Source organism: Choloepus didactylus, chromosome 7, assembly GCF_015220235.1.
Source record: "Choloepus didactylus isolate mChoDid1 chromosome 7, mChoDid1.pri, whole genome shotgun sequence".
Classification (NCBI taxonomy): Eukaryota; Metazoa; Chordata; class Mammalia; order Pilosa; family Megalonychidae; genus Choloepus; species Choloepus didactylus.
The window spans coordinates 7721267-7741255 of NC_051313.1; the positions used below are offsets into that span (position 1 = coordinate 7721267).

Below are 19989 nucleotides of genomic sequence, written 5' to 3' on the forward strand. Positions count from 1 at the left end.
GTGTAGTGGTAAGGTAGTGACACAAAGAGGACCTGCCTCTGTCTTTCGCATGAGGAAATGGTTTCCCTGGGCGGGGGGGCAGAAGAGAGCCAGTTCTTGAATTTCTCTTCCTTACCAAAAGAGGGATAAACATGTTTCCTTGGGTGTCAGGTTTCTGGATGTGAATGGTCTGACAAAGCTGCAACCGACATTTCCAGCAATCGCTTCTCTAGAATCTTGCTTTGCAAGGTGTGGACTGAGCACTGGCACTGCCTGGCACCTCCTGAGAAACGCAGAATCTCAGGACACGCCCCCAATCTACTGCATCAGAATCCTTATTTTAACATGATCCCTGGGTGATTCTTACGTCCAGTGAATTATAAGAATCTCTGATTTAGATATTTGTAAGTTTTTAGGATATCACAGCTCTAGTGATGTAACAGAGACACCCAATGTAACAGCAAACAAACAAGTTAGAAGTTTTGCTCTCTCTCACTAGGAGTGTAAGCACTGCAATATGGGCAAGGAAGGAGACTTGGCAATCACCAGGAACCCAAGCCCCTTCCAACTTTTTGCTCTGCCCATCTCAGCACATGGCTGTGTCTCATGGTCCAAGGTAACTGCATCAGCTCCTGCCATCAAGCCTTTGTTCCTCTCAGCAGAAAGAAGAGAAAGACAGTGGAAGGCACAACCCTTTCCTTTAAGGACATGATCCAGAAGTTATAGTCACTGCCTCTGCTCAAATACCATTGCCCAGAAATTTAGATACAACTAGCTGCAAAGGAGTCTGAAAAATAGAGTCCTTCTACTGGGTGGTAATTTATTCAGTAATAATTCAGTAAGAGTCAATAATTGTGAAACCAAGAAAGCAAGATAGACTGTCAGCTCTAGGACAGCAACTGCTTCTGCCTCCTATCTTTCAGGCCTCGTCTGTCCTACCTTCTCCTGCATCCGGGACAAGTGGACCCAGCCCATCGCAGTGTGGTGGAGAAACCAAGGCTGATACTGACGGCAGGTCATGTTGTTGATGCATCGATTGGTCTCTTCTTCAACACGGAGCATCTGCCGGCTGAGGTGCCAGGGGTCGGTTTCCCTTCTCCCGAGGAGGCAGCATTGGGGTACAAAGGGGAATTCTAGGCCCTAGCTCTTTTTACATCTCACCACTTCCATGTCCTCACTGCCACCAAGGATGATTCACTTCTCCCTGTTTCCAGGGCCAAGGAGGGTTTAAAGAGGAAAGGACTTCTGCCAAAACTCCCCGTCTCCTTTATCAGTCCCAGTAATCATCGTATTCCACAGAAGAGAATGACAGCAGGTGAGTGACTTACCAGGTTCGGGGAACCACAAACACCTGGCTATTTCCTTCCCCCAGCCAGAAGGGCTGTGTGCTCAGGGCTAACCAAGAAGCATGTGAAGGTTTTCCTGGGATGCTGTTATATGGAGGAGTGATGTTTACTTAAGGATACTTTTTATTTAATTGATGAAAGGAACTTACACAAAAGGTTACTTACTAGCAGAATAAAATATAGCTATAAAAATAAATCAACTTCGCTATACTACTGCTTCCCACAATAATACACATACACACAAGAAGTCTCTGCAGAGACCAGACGAGGCACAGCCTACAGGAACTGTTATAACCAAGGCAACAAAACATTTTTTTGTATCTTATTTTTCTAACTTTTTATTTTGAAACAATTTCAAATATGCAGGCCAGTTGAAAAAATCATACAAAACCCATGCAGAAAATTCTAACATACCCCCCCGTCCAGACACCAGATCTAGCAACTTTTAATATTTTGTCACATTTGCCATTTCATTCTCTCTACCCATTTATCCATCTGTTTATCTCTCTATCTCTATCATCTCTCTATATATATATACAAATATTTATTTATTTTCTAAACATTTCAAAGTAGATTGCATACCTCATGCTCTTTGAAAACTTAATACTTCCATGTATATTTCTAAGAACAAGGATATTCCCTTATGTAGCCACCTTGTTTCAACTTTACAACAACAAAAAAAGACATTGTTATACTGAATGTTTCTTTGTAACAGTGCTTATTGCTGTGATGTTTGCTGTTATTTTCGAGATTTGGGTTTACACCAGCCTTTGTTTTCCTCTAGGCATCAACTCTGTAACTCATAACTTTCCATAAATGATTAGAGGCACTTAGATTATCTGTCAAAGCCTTTCTGAAACATAAACAAGTAAGAATACCACTTAGACAGGATTCCACTTATTTTCCCACTTCTATGAAAAATTATTTAATATAATTGACTATCAGTAACTGATACCTATATAGTAATTACATGGGTCACAAGCATGCAAGCATATGTAAACAATGATGTATATGACACTTCATCATTGTCACATATATTGACTCATTTATAATTATCTGCCATCTGATTCTAGGCTGAAATAGAGTGAGACGATCTATCCCAAAGCTTCTGTAACTTGTAAGAGGACCATTCCTCCCAAGCATAAACACACATCCTTCTTAATGTAAATATTCTCTTTTGCAAGGTTTCACATCCCTGAGGGCTACACTCAGAAACCCGGCTTTGCTTTACAAACAGAACATTTTTGAAACACGTGAGATCAGAGCTCAGTAGTCTGGAGTTCTGTGACATCGAGTTCTCCTGCTACAGCTTTATCCTCTCAGTCCCAGTTTGATGTGAATCTCCGGTACATGTGCTCTCATAGTCCTCCTTTTTGCAAGGATTCCATTTTATCTTTTAAAACTATCAGTTATTTTGTGTAAAATTGGCTCAGAAAGACACTGGGAGTGTTAGTAGTTTGGGCTCCAGTGAATGACAGCTGAGAGCTACTGCTGTCACCGAGCTCTGGAGAACTTTTAAAGGGCGTATCTGTTTGTGTGTGTGTTTGTAATCAGTAGTGTTTGCAACCAGTTACATCATGTAATTATAAATGCTATTATGTCAATACCACCCATGTGATGATTGAATTTACATTTCCACTAATTAAAGAAAGGCTTCTTTTACTTTGGAAATTAGTAATTGGTTATAAAAATGTTTGTCTACAACCTGAAATTTGGAAAACATCTATGCAAAACTGGCAATCTCAGGCCAGAAAAAAATAACTTTCCTTCTATCTTTCAAAAAAAAAAAAATTAATTATTTTCTTATGGTTTAGTTGAGCAAAAATTAAGCTGTTTTCATAGTGTCCCTAATTTCCTCAGGGAGTTTGATCTCCTCAATCTGTTTCTCTTTTATTTTTTTCTCACATTAGGGGGAAAGTTGTCCCCTCAGAATCCGGGTTTGTACTCTGTGGAACTGTGTGCCCTGAATGACTTCGTTTGCACGGGGCAGTGCAACATGCGCATGATTGAACTTTCCCAGTACTATAGACTTATTAACGCTAAGAATTTGCCAATTTGCATTAATCTTTTCTTACCTTGTGATATTTTCCCTGTAGCTCTTGAGTTAGACTTCTTATCCAACTCCGCAGACACCAGTGTGGTTTCAGATGTACACATCTGGGGAATTAGGGGAGGGGCTTGATATACATTCATAAGGGGCGATTCTCCATTCTTTTTTTTCTGAACTAATTTCAAGAGAATGTTCAGTTGCAGTAGGATTTAATCCATATCCTCAACAATTTAGAAGAAAACATTTATTAACAATATTAAAGAGATCTGTCCAAAAATAGACCTAGATATGGCTGCTCAATGGTCTTTCAAAATGGCCTTGTTTTGCCAACCACCCTCTGATTTTGACCATTATTGTGGTTATGCATTGGCTTGTCACCATCTGGTTCTGAGCTCCACCAGCCTGGCCAGCAGGAGCGAGGTATGTTCGGGGCCCAATGCATCCATGGAAGAGTCTGGCCCCACCAGTCCTCACGACAGGCAGTTGGGCTGGCTGCTCCCCCTCAGCCTCAGCTTTCCCATCACTGTCTCAGCTCTGGCACCAGAGCAGCATCTCCTGGGTAAGATTAGCACCCAACCACTGCCCCCACCAAGCTCCCACCATTGAGCTGGCAGTGCTGGGGAGAGATGAGGGGGTTTCCTGCTACTAATCCACCTTTCTTCTCAGGGACCCACTCTCTCCCAGGCCAGCCATACACTACTTAGTCCACTCTTCCCATCAGAGCCCTACACAATTTCCACGTTGGAAAATTCTGGCTGCTATGGATGAGCCCAGGGTTTCAAAACAATAATAATAATGACAGCAGCAAAGATTAATAGTACTTACCATAGGTGGGTCCTTCAAATGCAGAAATGTGCTCAACCATCAAACACTATCAGGAAGGATGTGCTATGGCTGTCTCCATTTTACAGATGAGAACAGCGAGGCCCAGAGAGATTAGATGGTTTGTCATGAAGCCAGTAAGCAGCAGAGCTGGAGTTCAAGTCTGTGCACTCTGCTTCAGAGCCTACGTGCTGCGCCACTACCTTCGACCGTCTCTCAGTGTGACAAAGCCCTGGTGAGTGCCCTCCGGGTAAGATAAGTCACCCAAGTCTTCAGTCCACAGAGGCTCAGTTACTTAAAGGGTGATTGAGATTGGGGGAAAAAGGTGTGTGAGAAACAAAAGGCACAAAGTACCTCCAGGGGAAGTCAAATGCTCTCTCAGGTTGTAGCAGGACCTCAATTGTACATTACAACTGGAGTGCACCGTGAAATGTGCTTTCCGCATCCTCATCTCTTCCTCCACCTGCTGGACAACGGGGGACCGGGGGACAGGTGGTACGAGTGTCCAGTATATTCTTCAACTTAGGCTGGTTTAGTATGTTCAACACCCTAGGTGTAATCAGTCTGTTGGGATAATCATCCAAATTCTTTGATATTTGAACCGCCCCTCTGTGGCTTATGGCCTTGGAGATTAGGGTCCTAGACCCAAGTTTCTTGTGACATCTACTGCTGCCGTCTGAGGCTGCAACCGCTCACAGTCTCTACCCACCCTCCTTTTCTCTGTCTCTGTCTTCCTCTGTGTCTCTTTCCCTCCCCATCTTTCTCTCTCCCTCCCGCTCTCCCTCTCTTGGCTTCTCTCTCTCTGTCTCTGACTCTCCTTCTGTCTTTCGCTCCTTGGCCATAGCCCAGAGACAGTGTTCTGTCCACCTTTGTCCCATGGGGGCTCTTTAGGTCTTGCTGAAACCACATTCTCCGCCCCATCCTTGGCCTTGGCCACCCTTAACCTTGGCTCTGGAACTGCGTTGCTATGGTGACTGGGGACTCCAGGGAAGGCGTGCTGGTTCTCAGCTCAGGGGTCAGACCTCACAGAGCAAAAGGAGACAAGCACACCGGGCCTTGTGTGCCCAGTCCTGCCGTGAAACCTCCTTCCCAGGAGCCCTCCAACAACATCCAACTAACCGTGGAGCAAGAGCCCCAGAATCCCCATCCATGCTCATGGATGCTTCCCCATCGCGGAGACAACTTGTGAGCCTCACTGGGCCAAGTACTGGACTCTTTTCCTTTCCTTCCCCTCTCACCACATCCACCTCTTTTGCTCCACACTCCCCTGGACAAACTTCCTCCTTCCTTGACATCATGGCAACCTTCTAACTAAGATAACAGGCTTCACTTAGACACTTTTTATAAAAAGCTATATTTTTACAATCCAATTTTGTGGTCATGAAAATCCTACTTGCTAGGTGGATGATAAATGGATATTATAATAACTGTTCTTAGCTTTCATCCCAAACTCCCATTCTTCAAGAAGGCATAAAATTAATGTTCCAGTTATTTAAGGCTTTGTAACAAACCGCCCAGATACATAGTGATTTAAAACAACAATCATCATTTATTTTGCTCACAAATCTACAATCTGGGCAGGGTTTGGCAGGAACGGCTCATCTCTGCTCCAGACTGAGTTAAGTGGGGTGGCTCGAGAGGGCCTGAAGACACACTTCCAAGAAGGCCCCTCACCTGGCTGGTGAGCAGGTGCTTGACGGAGGCTGTCGGCAGGTGTCACAGGGCCCCTCAGCGAGCCTTCTCCCCCATGTTGCTTCCTCCTTGAGCATGGGAGCTGGGTTTTGAGGGAGGAAATGAAAGAAAGTAAAGGGTCAATCTCTAAGGACCCAGGTCCAGAAATCAACAGAGTCACTTCTGCTGTGTTCTGTAGGTCAAAGCCTCTTAGATCCAAGAGGAACAGACTCCACCTCTTCATAGGCAAAGTTCAAAGAGTCTTTGCCCAATTTTTATGCAACATACTTAACGTAGTCATTTCCAGTTAAATTAAGTCACTCGTAGGCTTTCTCAATTATTTACCGTGTAAAAGCAAGTCAGGTGAAAAGACTTTTGACTCTTCTGTAAGGAAGAGTTCAGAACTGCCCCCCCCCAAAAAAAAGGAAAAGAAAAAGAAACTATAAAATTGAACATAATTGGCAAAAAAAAAAAAAAAAAAAAAAAAAAATTAAGGGCTCTGGAAGTCAATCAATGACAATCAACAAATTAAGAAGTAATTATTTATGAAAATCTATGCAACATCAGGTAAATTGAGTGGGGTCTACAGCCTTCCAGCCTGGGCTTTCTGCATCCCGCCCTCCAGCACAGATGGAGGGAGAAGGACATAGGAAGTTTCTGAGCAGAGGGAGAAAGCCCCCAGTTGCAGTGTTAATAAAAATAACAAGCTGAGTATAAAGTGAAGAAAGACAACCGCTAGCCTCAGTGGCCTGAGTTCTGGTTCTGTGGAAGGCTGCAGACAATCCTACTGGCCAGATAGGAACAGGGAGTTTTTGCAAATGAGAGAAGCGTAGAGGGTATGGGTAATTTCCCCACACGTCCCTGGCTGAGGCAGCACGTGCATGCAGCGCAGACCCACCCACACCAGACACCCTGATTGACAGAGAGGCTGAACTCACAGACAGAAAAGACCTGGGAGGTCCTAGCTAAAGAAAAGATGGGACCACCTAGAAAACCAGGAAGTTGTCTGAATTTGGGGTGTACTCACCAACCCACACAAAGATCTATCTGTACATGGGAGAAGCCTTACAGGCTCAAGATGTTTGAGCACAACTTCGGAACAATTATTGGCTAACCTGTAAACTATGTAGACACAAAAACTGAGCAGACTCATTGCACACTGTGGGAGAAATAGATTCTGCAGTTTAAGTCCAGACAATTAAAAAAAAAAAAAGCACCAACAATCATAAAATTTCAGAATCCAGAATTGCTAAAACATATTCTCTAAAATGTCCAGTTTCAAACAAAAAAATTGTGACATTAAAGAAAAAGGACAATTTTACATATATGCAAGAAAAATAATGTAGTTGGTAGAAATTAACTTTGAGTGTGCCCAGATGTTGGATTTGGCAGACAAAACTGCCAAGACAACTTTAATAAATATATTCACAGAATTAGAGGAAACCCTGGTTAAAGAATTAAAGGAAAATAGAATGATGATAACTCAACAAATAATGATTTCAGTGAATCAATAGAAATTATTAAAAATGACAAAACTAAATGGATATTGGAGAGCTGAGATGGGAGAAGAATCAGTGGCCTTGAAGACAGATCAATAGAAACGAGCCATTCTGAAGAACAGAGAGAAAAACATGAAGAACAGAGAACCTAATAGAACTTCAGAGACCTAAGGGACAGCAGCTATCATATCAACGTATCTCTAAATGGGGTTCTAGAAGGAGAAGAGGGAATCAAAGAGTAAGAAAAAAAATATCTGAAGCATTAATGGCCAGAAACTTCCCAAATTCAGTTTTAGAACAATAATTTACAGATCCAAGAGGGTCAATGAACCCCAATAATGGTAACTTATAAAGGAAGTTCTTCGGTTGAATGGAAATGATACCAGATTGTAATTGGAATCCATGATGACAAATGAAGAACCTTAGAAAGAGATTCACATCTAGCCACTTCATAGGGAAAGTGTTGAAAGCCAGAGACAAAAAGAAATTCTTGAAAACAGCAGGCAAAAGAAACAATTTAGCACATACAGACAATATCAGTGTGATTAATAGTTTACCTCTCAACAGAAACATTTGTGTCAGAAGGCAGTGGAATGAAATACTCTCAGTGCTGAGAGAAAATCACAGTCAACCAAAAATATATGCAACAAAACAATCCTTCTAAACTAAAGGCAAAATTAAGACATCCCTTATGAACAAAGACAGAGAGAAATAAATGCTATGATACCGAACCCTACAAAGAATTATAAAGGAAGTTCTTTGGTTGAATGGAAATGATACCAGATTGTAATTGGAATCCATGATGACTAATGAAGAACCTTAGAAATAGTAAAAGTGTGGGTAAATATAAAAGAATGAATAAATATCTTTTCTCTTTTCTTCTCATAATTTCTTTAAATGACATAATGTATAAATCAATAATTATAATATTTTGAATTTATGGCTTACTTTATGCAATATATCAAAAATGATAGCACAAGGAAGGATGAGAAACTAGAGGTATATTAGAGCAAAATTGCCATATTTTACAGGAATTAAGTCAGTATTAACCTGAAGTACACTGTGATAAGTTAAAATGCATATTGTAATCCCTAGAGCAATCATTAAAAATAACTCAAAATACAGTTAAAAAATCAACAGGAGAAATAAAACAGAACACAAAAAATATTTTCTTAACAAAAATGAAAACTTTTTTGTAAAAGAACATAGGAAGAAAAAAGACAAGAAATGTAGAAAACAAACAAAAAACAAGACATAAATCCAACCTGATTAATAATTACATTACATATGAATGGACTAAACACTCCAATCAAAAGGCAGATACTGTCAAATTGGACAAAAAAACATGATCCAAGTGAAACCTCATAGTCAAAGATACAGATAGATTGAAAGTAAAATAAATGGAAAAAGATATAAAATGTAAATATTACAGTTTATCTATTTCAACAAGCTATAATGGCTATATTAATATCAGGCAAAGCAGAAGATCAAATTCCTCATGAACATAGATGGAGAAAAATCTATAACAACTTATTAGTGTACCAAATTCAACTAAGAAGCACATGTAAATATACTCAACATAATAAGTTACTATGGAAATACAAATTAAAACCACAATGAGATCACACTACATACCTAGTAGAATGGCTATAATCCAAGTGACTGGCAAGACGAAGTGATAACAAGAATGTAGGAAAACTAAAACCCTCATCCATTGGTGGCGGGGATGCAAATTTGTGTTGCTGATATAGAAAACAGTTTGGCAGTACCTTGAAAGTTGAAATTTGTTATATATGACCCAGCAATTCCACTCCTAAGTATCAAGAGAAAAGAAAGCATATGTTCATGGAAATAAATGTATGTAAATGTTCATTGCAACACTATCGATAATAGCCTGAAACTGGAAACAATCTGAATGTCCATCAACTAATCCCACTAGCTATGATGTTACATGCATACTTATTGTATATAATTTATGAACTTATAAATTATATGCATTACAATTAATATTTTAGTTTTACCACAATCCCTATGAATTACAACAATTAAGATTTAGTGACATATTGGGAGAAATCCCATGATGTCTATTGATTAGGCAGCTCTCCGGATGGGAACAACATTTAACAATTGTACAATATTCTGAAAGTTGACAGTATTCTGAGTGGAATAACTGTTTCACTTCTTAATAGAAAGCTGGTTCCATAAATTGCCATTAATCGTTCTCTCTCTGAGTGTCCTTCTAAAGAACTGTTGGGTTTACCATAAAGAATAATCGGTTGAGATAAGCTAATGTAATGAAAACTGCATAGACTGTGAAGGCAGATAAAAAATACTGAGTCCTAATCCTCCCTTCTGCTTTGTGCCAGTGGCAAAATCACTTCCAATTTGGCTCCTTCGAGTGTTGGTTATTTATGTTAACGGGGAGGGGCAGTTTTGAGAAGTGAGTGTTAACCATGAACTTGGAAAACCGATATGCAGCCCCAAGTACTTTAAACACGTTAGTGTCATGGGGTAACTTTGTAGGGATCTGTTGGTCCGTCAGTGGGAAGAACGAAGGCTGTGTTTTGAGGCACTGATGTGTGTGTCTGTGTGTGTATAAGAGAGAGAGAGAGAAGAGGGGAGGAGCAGGGAGGGAGTATAGGGCAAGAGAGGGAGAAGAGGGGAGGGGAGGGAGGGGAGAGGGGAGAAGCTAATTTCTTCTCCCCCAGCTTTATTCTAAAAGAAGAGGAGGAATTTTTTTTTTTTAAGATGGTGACAGGAGAAAGGCAATCAGATCTTTTGCTGATTTCCTTTTCCCTCCTTTTATAATGCTTTAGTCATTCTCAGAATGAGCCACAATGTCAGAGAAATTGAGAACCTGACACAAAGGAGTAGAAGCGAGCGTGAAACACAGGCCTGGGTGGGCTGCAGAGTGGAGAAGGCGGGATGCAGCACTAGGGGTTGCATAGTCGTCAGGTGTGGAGGCCGTGGGCAGAGCAGGAAGTGTGGGCAGCCTGGGTTCTGCTCTCTCCTTTACCAACTGCTGGGAACACCTGTGTCCCAGAGACAATCCTGGCAGGAATATTGGGAAGAACGGAGGAAAGAGTCAGCTCTGGCCAGGGCTGCATCAACCAATGTCCCCCAGTGTTGACAAATGGCAAAATGGCAGCAGACTTGGGAGAACTGGAGACAGCACAAAAGGCCTGGCACGTAGCAGACACTAAGTGAATCCTAACGTGTGAAGGAGACCCTCTAGCGATGTGAGCCGAAATAAACGAGATGAAAGACATCAAATAGAAAAGTGACTTCACAGTTTTCAGCTTGCGTGTGCCATCTGTAGATAAAATAGTTGTTACGCTTTTATTGTTGTTACTGAACTTTAAATTTTCTCTTGCTGAGACTGCAAAGGATGAGAATGAGAGAACATGAGGCTGTTGGAAATAATGGATGTCATCTGCTGTGCACGGACAGAATCCTGCCAAGCTATGTGAGAAATTCCTAAAAGAATAACCTGCACTCCCACCACCGTGGAAATGGAAATATTTATTGCAGTTATGATGATGACTACTATCATTATCACTGTTTTCAGAAGCCCCTGCTAGAATGATGCGTTCTTAGGGGGATTTAGTGGTGTGGGTTTGAAGCTTGTGCAGCTCTACCTGGAGAGTCCCAAGCACTTTCAGTTTTGTTTGTGCCTTCTGGACCTAATCTCTCCCCAACAGTGGCAGCCTTCCTGCTTAGCTGTGACCCAGTTAGCTTGGTTTTCCAAGCTTAAAACCTGTTTCACCCTTTACTTACCCCTTCCCCCTCTTCCTTCACTTCCCAGAAACAGCCAATGCTCTATTCTTGCCACTTCTATGTGCTAAGTGTCTTCTAAATCCCTTCTCTCTGCTCCCTACCCGTTGCCATTGCTTTCTTTCAAGTCCTAAATAAAGGAAAACTTGTAATAGCCTTTCTCTTGTCAGTGTTTAAGAGGAGATGTTTCAGGTAAGTGGTTCTCCCAAATAATGCTGTTTTTAAAAATTTGTTAAAACCTTAGATTATATTATAACAGGCTTTGGGTTATTCAAATAATAAAGAATTCTCTCCATCTTAGGGGCATTTTAGAATACCCTCAATTATATTGGTTCTCATAAGATAATTAGTCCATCCTTCTACCAAGCCCCCTCAACTTAGCTCTTATCTTTATTTCAACATTTTTTACATTTCACTTTAAGCATCTGCGGTGTGCACCAGTCTATGCATGGCAAGAGACAGCCATGACACTTTATTCTTCTGAGTCTTCCCAAGCACCTTGAAGTGTCTGAGTCATAGTGTGCTTGCTATAAATGGTAACTGAAGATCCAGCCTTATATAAAAGTTGCTGATGTGAGAGAAACGGCAATGCAATAGCTCTGTTATAAAGAAAGTATAAAAATGTTCTGGGATTGAACGCCATCCCAGAGGTCAAGCAGAGAATATACTTGCCTAGTATACTGGAGGCCACCTCCCCTGACAAAAGCTAGGGAGGATGGTTTCCTCGTATGCATCCCAAAAGGACAGAAGCAAACTGTAATGATTAGGAAAGATTATAGCTCTATAGACACCTTCGAAATTCTCATTTGCACAAAAGTGGAGAGGGAAGCAGTTGTCTCCTCACCTGCCCATTGGCCTTAGGAGCCAGAGGGGCCCTGGAGCAGAGCTGTCAGCCCTGCCCCTCCCACGCACGCACTCACCACTGCAGCACACACCGGCTGGACGTGCAAATGCCAGCACCTGCACACACTCGCCGAGGGCTGTCTCTGTGCGGCATTCTGGAGATGTTCGGATTTTAGGTAACCCTGGAATTGTCCTCCTCCAAGGGCTGTGAGGGGTTGGCATAAAAAAACCCTGCTGCCTGATCCCCAGGTGGGGTGACTGAGGTACGTGCTTCCCATGAGCCTTCAGAATTAAACTCTATATGACTCCCGGGGATGAATGTGGACCCGGCATCGTGGGACTGAGAGTATCTTCTTGACCAAAAGGGGGATGCAAAATGAGACGAAATAGTTTCAGTGGCTGAGAGATTCCAAATGGAGTCGAGAGGTCACTCTGGTGGACATTCTTATGCACTATATAGATAACACCTCTTAGGCTTTAATGTATTGGAATTGCTAGAAGTAAATACCTGAAACTACCAAACTCCAACCCAGCAGTCTGGACTCCTGAAGACAATTATATAATAATGTAGATTACAGGGGGTGACAGTGTGATTGTGAAGACCTTGTGGGTCACACCCCCTTTATCTAGTGTATGGATGAGTGGAGGAATGGGGATAAAAACTAAAGGACAAATGGGGTGGGATGGGGGGATGATTTGGGTGTTCTTTTTTCACTTTTATTTTTATTCTTGTTCTGGTTCTTTCTGATGTAAGGAAAATGTTCAGAGATAGTTTGTGGTAATGAACGCATAACTATGTTATCATACTGTGGACAGTGGATTGTATATCATGGATGATTGTATGGTGTGTGAATGTATTTCAATAAAACTGAATTTAATAATAAAAAAAAGGTAAAAAAAAAAAAAAAGAATTAAACTCTAGAGGGAAGCAGTGGATGGCCGGGTGATGGGCACGTCCGTGGCTACTTTCCCTTCATTGCCTCAGTCCCCATTACACCACTGCTGTGTTTTGGTTTTTTTTTCCCCCCAAGTAAATAACCTACACATGAATCTGTGTCTCAGGATCTGCTTTGGAGGCAACCTAAACCAAGACTCTAACCACCGCCCTTCCTGCAGCCAAAAACAAAAACAAAATAAAACAAAAACTGTTGGGTAAATCAGAAACAGTGGAAACTCTAGGATAAATAAACCTTCATTTCTTTCTGAAAGCAATTAAATACAGGTAAAAAATCAAACAAGTCTTTAGGATAAATTAATCATTCAATTCAGCAAACAGCCTGCGCACCTGCTGGATGTCAGGAACGTGCACGGGGCTGGATGAGCAAAGACTAACAACACGTGAGCCCTGATCTGAACGAGATCACCGATGTCAAAAGCGGACTGTTACTGGACGCTTAAAAGCACAGTAATCAGCATTTGCCAAAATAGTGCTTAAGCGCAGCTCGGGAGTCATCCAGACGCTGTCCGGGGTGGGCGGGAAGGAGTGGAAGACTTGCCAGGGAAGGAACATTTGATTGAGTTTGCCAGATGAGAGCAGCGTTCGGCTCAGAGCAGCGAGGGATAGTGTCGTCAGTGACAAGGAGGCCTCAGACTTGCCGGGTGACGTGGTTGTTGGGGGTTGAACTGCATCCCCCCAAAAGATATGTTGATGCCCTGATCCCCGGTACCTCTGGATTCAACCTACTTGGAAACTGGGTCCCGGCCGATGGAAGTAGCCAAGGTCCTGCTGGCATAGGTGGTCCTTGTCTGCGTGACTTGTGTCGTCACAAGAAGGGGAGAGCCAGAGGCAGCTCACGGGGAGACGGCCGTGTGAGGAGAGAGATGGGGGGAGAGCGCCACAAGCCAGCGCAGGCCCCAGAAGAGGCGAGGAAGGCCTTCCCTCCCCAGGCTTGCCAGGGGCACAGCCCTTCGATGCCCTGATTTCAGATTCTAGCTCCAGAGCCGTGAGACCACAGAGTTTCTGACAGAGCAGACCCAGGAACCTAAGACAGCTGGTAAAACATGGGTGCCAACTCTCTGGGTTCAAACCCTGGCCTTTCCGCTGTCGCCTGTGTATCCCTGGGCAAGCCAAAAAGTCTCTCTGTGCCTCGATTTGTTCATCCATAAAACGAAGGTACCTATCTCCTACGTTTACGTTAACTAGGGGAGTTAATACAGGTAAATGGTTTAAAACAGTCCCTGGCATCTAGAAAGTGATGCATAAATGATCGTTGTGGTTTATTATCACAGCCAACCAACACAAAGGGAAAGGACTGGGAGAAAAAGCTGGAAGAGTAGAGGAGAAATAAATCGTGGACGGCCTCATTGTCCGTGCTAAGGAGCGCTTTCTTCTCCCTGGAGATCAGAGAGCAGCACGCCCCAGCCCTCCCCCTGTTTCAGTGAGTTAAGTTTCACTGGAAAGCAACTTCCTTCAATCACGTGCATATCATCTAGGCCTGACTGCTCTCGGGCTGTAAGGCACAGCTGAGTTGTTGCAATGCAATGGATCACATGGCCAGCAAACTAAAAACAACTGACCATCCATATCTTTACAAAAGTTTGCCAACCCCAACCATATGGAAGGGGGCGGCATAGGGAAGAGTGAGTCGTAGGACAGTAGGAGCTATGGGCAGAGTCGGATGGCCCTTCCTGAAGTTAATGAAATTGGAAAAGAAACCCAACTTCAGGAGCCTCAAAAGGGGAAGGGTCTGGTATGAAGGTGACAGAGGAAGAGACCAGAAGTCAATAAAGAAAGACTCAAATAACGGTTACAAACTTGCAAGCAACAGCACAAAATGGCCTACAGAAAAGTTTTATTTATTATACAAAGTTTGAACATTTTAAATTAGTTGCTGATATTTAAAATATAGAGATCCTACCATGAAAACATGAATTTCTGGCTTCTTTTGAAAAATTAGAAGATGTGGCAAATGCTTGCTTTTAGTCCTGAATGGCCGAAACTCTTTCTGGCAGCCAAGTGGCTGCCGTGTTTACCTGGGGCGTGTCACGTCCTCCACCACTTCCAATTGTGCCCCAACTGGGCCAGCTTCGTTCTCGTCAGTGGCTGGCCTGTTCCCGTCGACATACTGAGGATTCAAGCCTCCCTTATGCCACTTATGGACAAACCTCCGGAAGCAGGGGGAAAAGCCGTTTTCTCTCCAAAGGGCTCTGATAGAAACAGTGGCTTCGAGGGAGAAACAGATCTCAGTAAAATGGGCAGGGGAGGAGCGAACCATGGGAAGAAGTTGAGGTAGGAGTTCAATTTATTCACAGAAGAATGGAGGTTTAAGATGGCAGAGGAGAGAAATGTTTAAAAGCAGTTGCAGGATGCCAAGGCGTGGGGAAGGCCACAGCAGGGCAAAGTAACAGGGACGGGAGTAGTCAGGGGTGTGTGCATTCTGGCTGATGATGATGTTGACTTGGCCGACAGCCAGGGGTTTCCTCAAAGTCCTCACCTTTCTTGTACAGTTTCTAGGGTGTCCGAATTGGCTGTGGGTAGGTTAGGGTCAGTGTGGTGTTAAGTTGTGTCTTTCCAGACGGAGCCTGCAAGTCTAAACAAGATCATTGGGACTAGCCTTAAGCTAAGCCGATGTCAGGTTGAGTTCTCTCTCTGGGAAGCTGGGGAGGAAGGCCTGATTGGTTGGGTAAGAGAACATCTGTGGTTGCTTCTAAGATCCCATGTTCTAATATCTGTAGATATGGAAGACAAAAAAATATCATTACAGGAATTGTAATCTCAGGATTCTGCTCTTCCTTCCCGCTGCTTAAAGAGCAGATGCTGCCTTTTGCTCACTGAGTGTCTTCATGGACTTTGTCAATGGAAAAGCATTGCCTTAAATACCTGCAAGTGTGTGTCTTCTCATGCTTGTTATGTAGATGTGTCCTGGTCGTTCGTGTGTCTTCACTGTTTTTCTTTTAATTTTTCCTTGTTTTTCTATCCTTTCCTCTCAGAAGTCATGTATCTGTTGAATAAAATAGAGACAATAGGGAAGGGGAAGATATTGTTAAAACCCTACTATTTGTTTTCCCACCATATCATGGGAAACATTTCCTTAGTCTAGCATAACTGAATATCCACTCCTGCTCTTCATGTTTGTCCCAGGAAATCCTACAGAGTCATATTTGTCTTCTGTTTGCTGTTAGGTGCCGTCCTCAGGGATGCCACAGCCACAGCTGCCCTGCCGCTGAGGAGTCACCCTTGAAGAGGAAGAAAAATCCAAGCCTATGGACTACTTAGTAGGCAAAAATCTTAAACTACATGCTTGAAATGAAAAGATGTTTTAATGTTTGCATTATTGGCTGAATATGATTCTTCATTCAAAATGAAATATTTTACATTTCAGAAAGAAAACTGAAGCTGAAGAGAGTAAAGATGCAAATACCCAGACTGATGACATTTGTTAAACACATTCCCTTAAATTCTTCTCCAAGGTATTATCACTGGGGTAGGGAGTGGAGAGAGGACAGGCAGTATTGAAAGTAATGGCTATAAATCAGAAAATTATAAACCATAGAGAACCCCGTATTAATTAAGACAAAGAATATAAATATTGTCTTAATATTTATAGTGATACTACCCTTTTATACCAAGATTCACTCTGGTCAATGCCCTGAGAAAAATCTACTTAGAAATAGGTAAATAAGAATCATGGAGGACATTTCAGAAGTTAGCAAAACACCGCTCCCTTAAGTGCTTTCTGAAGTTGAGTTCCCACAAAGTCTTAAGAAAGGAGGAAGGAAAAGATGAGACAGGAAATACAAGTCCCTAATGACTTATCTTTTGACCCACAAATAGAGGGAGAGGATGGGAAAACATACAGCAGAGCTCAGGGTTAAATCATCATAGCTCAAACTTCTGCTGGAATTAGAAGTTCTTGACTTAATGGGAAAAGGAAAGCTGTCGGTTTATATTTAGTCATCTTGAGACTTCAGCAGCCTAGCAATCTAGAATTTGTTTCTCTCTTGTTCTTTTCTTTTCCACCTCTTCCTGCTCGCTTGCTTTGTTTTAGATGAATAAACTCATGATCTTTTAAAATAATAGTGTGGATGACCCTCCTTATTCTTTTCTAGGCGCAGAAGCCATGTCCCACTAGTAAAGAGTGGCTGCAATTCTCCCTCGCTTTAAAAGTTCAAGGAAAGAAATCTTCTCTATGATGCAAAATTTACTTTCTCTGTCATATCACTTGAGGTAAAAATTGTCTAGGTGCTCTGCGTGTCACTGTCCCTTTAAACATGAGAAATTTGAGAGATAAAACAAGCACTTATTTTCTCCACTGCGCACAGAGGTCAAGATCCAATGGTGTGTCACAATCTGCTGTGAGCTCTGTTGAAAGTAATTTGCTACTATTTATAGACCAAAGTTTGCAAATGATTTACTTTTGTTGGAAGACGGAGAGAAGTCAAGGGCATCCCAAAATGTCACTCCCTCGGCTGTATTCCGAGAGGCCTTCCTGAGGGGGACAGAGGAGAGACCTTCACCACCGTGGTTTTCAGAGGTAAGGAGGCTGGAACTGCCTCAGAAGACAGTGTGCAGACAACAAAATGCCCCATGGCCTGGAAAGCAAGGTGCCTGCCGAAAGTTAAACTGTAAAAATGCGAGAGGGGTGTGATCTGAGAATCGCAAAGTCATTCCTGAGAGACTCGCAGGCCAGAATAATTTTTAACTGAAGACTGAAACAGCTGAAGAAAACACGTGATCCCCAGACACAGGGGAAAAGAGAGACAGTGCGACAGTGCGACGCACCTCCGAGAGGAAAAGGTAGACGTTTCTCTTGGGGGTTCAGTCGTGCCCCCACATGTTGCAGTCTTGCTCTGCATTCCTGTGGGGTGAGCCCGTCTGAGAACAGGACCTTCGAGGGTGTTATTCTTACTTAAGGTGAGGGCTCCTTTGTGAATAGGATGTTCAAAGATGTTAGTTAGATGAGGCCAAATGGAATCAGGGTGGGCCTTGGAAGGCAGAAGAAATTCGGGAGCTGCCGGAGAAAGAAGCCAGAGCACAAGGCAGAGCCACTTGACGGAGGCCGAGATGCAAACCAAGGAACCCCTGGGACTGCAGCCGGCCAACACCAGAAATGGTGTCGAAATCTTGATGCAGGGCTCCCAGCCTCCAAAACTGTAGACGGATTTCCGCTGTTGAAGCCAACCCATCCTGTGGTATCTGACAGAGCAGCCCTGGTAGACCAGGACCGTGAGAAGTGTGTGGGGCCGTGGCCAGGCCATCCAGGCCTGTCTGTGGGGCCAAGCACACCAGGCCTGAGGCCATAGACAACCGAAAGGTGAAGAGTCCTCAGTTCTCCTTGGTATGTTTAGGAAGTGCCTTTCTGAGTCCTATTTGTGTTTTTATATGTATTTTTTTCCTTCAGAGCGCAAGTGCCCAGGGTTTTTGACATTTATATTTTTATTATAAAGTAATAAATTTGCATTCTGGTTTTATGAGCAACTGATATGTGTTGATCGTCTGTTTTGTTCCAGCATCTATGCTGGGCACTAGGTTGTCAGATATAGATGAGGGACTGTCCACTCCTCAAGGAACGTCCCTGTGAAGTTAACAAACATGAGTCTGATAGATGCTCCGTGTGCTCAGAAAACCATGTTTATGAGCCTACAAAACTGAGGAACGGAACTCGGACTGTGGTGAATCCGTCACGTTAGAGAACAGCCTATGAAATCTCACAATGAGCAACTGTCTCACCCCAAATGTGAAAAAAAAAAATCCCTACACCCCAATTTTTTGTGTTTATGTAAGGTCTTAGTCATCACGGAAAGTCATTGTTGCTGAGTGAAAAGTCAGATGGTCTGAGTTTGCTACGTTTTAGCTCTAATGATTGTAAATAGGTTAACTAAGATCCTTGGAACTTGGTTTTCTCACCTTTAAGAGGAGGAGGATGGTTTGTCCTTTCTCCTTCTCCCAGAGGTTAGGAAGACAGCGAGGACAGGGCAGAGCAGGGAGCGGCCATCTCTTCCACAGCTACTTGCACCAGGGACTTGGTTCGATGCTTCTCTTCTCTCCTCGAGCTCTCAGCAGCCTTTAGGGAGTGTTCCTTGAAAACTGGCTTTCTCTAGACTAGATCATCTGGAGGCAGGGCTAGGATTTGAACATCTGCCCGTCTGTCTCGGAAGCTCGGGCTCTCCCTCACTTCTTTCCTGACAATCTGTGCACAGGGATGATGAAAAGCAGATGTGTCCTGCAGGGCCAGCTACACCCAGACCCACGGCTCAGAGCGAGGGTTCCCCAACTCCTTCCTGTGCTCCTTTACCCAAGGCAGGGTTTATTTCTGGAAGTTCCTGCCCATTCCTGAGTCCCCGGGCCCTGCTAGGCAAGGCTGATCTGTCCTTCCCGTGAAATTTTCTGCTATGTCTCTCCGATTCCTCACTCACAGACATTTAATACCGAGTTTTTTCAGTTATTATTTCACATGTGTCTTATTTCCTCAGCTAGACTGATATTTCCTTTGGGTAAAAGAAACATCTCTGTACTCCTCGAAGATTCCAACACAATGCCTTTAAAAACTTAGGTTTTCAGTGTGTTTTAGGTTGATAGATTTATAAAATATTTTAAGACAAAAACCGAAAGGGTGGTTACGAAAAAGGTATTCTAATTCATCTATTTTAAAAAAAAAACATAAAACATTTATTCCCATCTATATTTTGGGTAAAAAATGCATTCCACTTTTATTATCCTTTTCTCATACTGAAAATGTGGTAACATGATGAAAATAAAAAAGTATGTTATTACCTGGACATAACCACTGTTACTATTTTTTGTGTATATCTCCCTATTTTTCCATAAAAAAGTATATTTGTAACACTTGAATGAAAATAAAAACTTGAATGACAAGAAATTCTACTTCATTATATGTTTTTGTACTTACAATCTATAGAGGAAATCTTCCCATATTTTCATATAATTTTTCATTGCATCATTTTAAGATAAAAATATACCAAGTGTTTATTATTTTATTTCTTACATGCTAATTTGTTTCATGTATATGATTGTAAGTTCACTGATTGAGCTCATTGCTGCAGA

General features: G+C 42.5%; 2 long non-coding RNA genes across 4 annotated transcripts in view; one reads left to right on the forward strand and one right to left on the reverse strand.

The window, feature by feature from the left end:
• Window positions 1-19733, forward strand: part of LOC119540413 — a 35420-nt gene extending 15687 nt beyond the window's left edge. Inside the window, exons 2-7 of one of the 3 annotated variants that reach the window (XR_005218088.1) lie at window positions 903-1062; window positions 1194-1294; window positions 4287-4432; window positions 16107-16199; window positions 16307-16394; window positions 17034-19733. This is a non-coding gene — a long non-coding RNA (uncharacterized LOC119540413). Of the gene's footprint in view, window positions 1-902; window positions 1063-1193; window positions 1295-4286; window positions 4433-16106; window positions 16200-16306; window positions 16985-17033 lie in introns of those variants that run through there. The other 2 variants (XR_005218087.1, XR_005218089.1) reach the window with 2 other exon arrangements.
• LOC119540414 lies at window positions 14773-19515 on the reverse strand. The gene is made up of 3 exons (XR_005218090.1): window positions 18832-19515; window positions 15805-15925; window positions 14773-15653 (listed from the first exon to the last, which is right to left on the reverse strand). It is a non-coding gene; the product is annotated as an uncharacterized LOC119540414 (long non-coding RNA).
• Window positions 19734-19989: the final 256 nt, after the last annotated feature.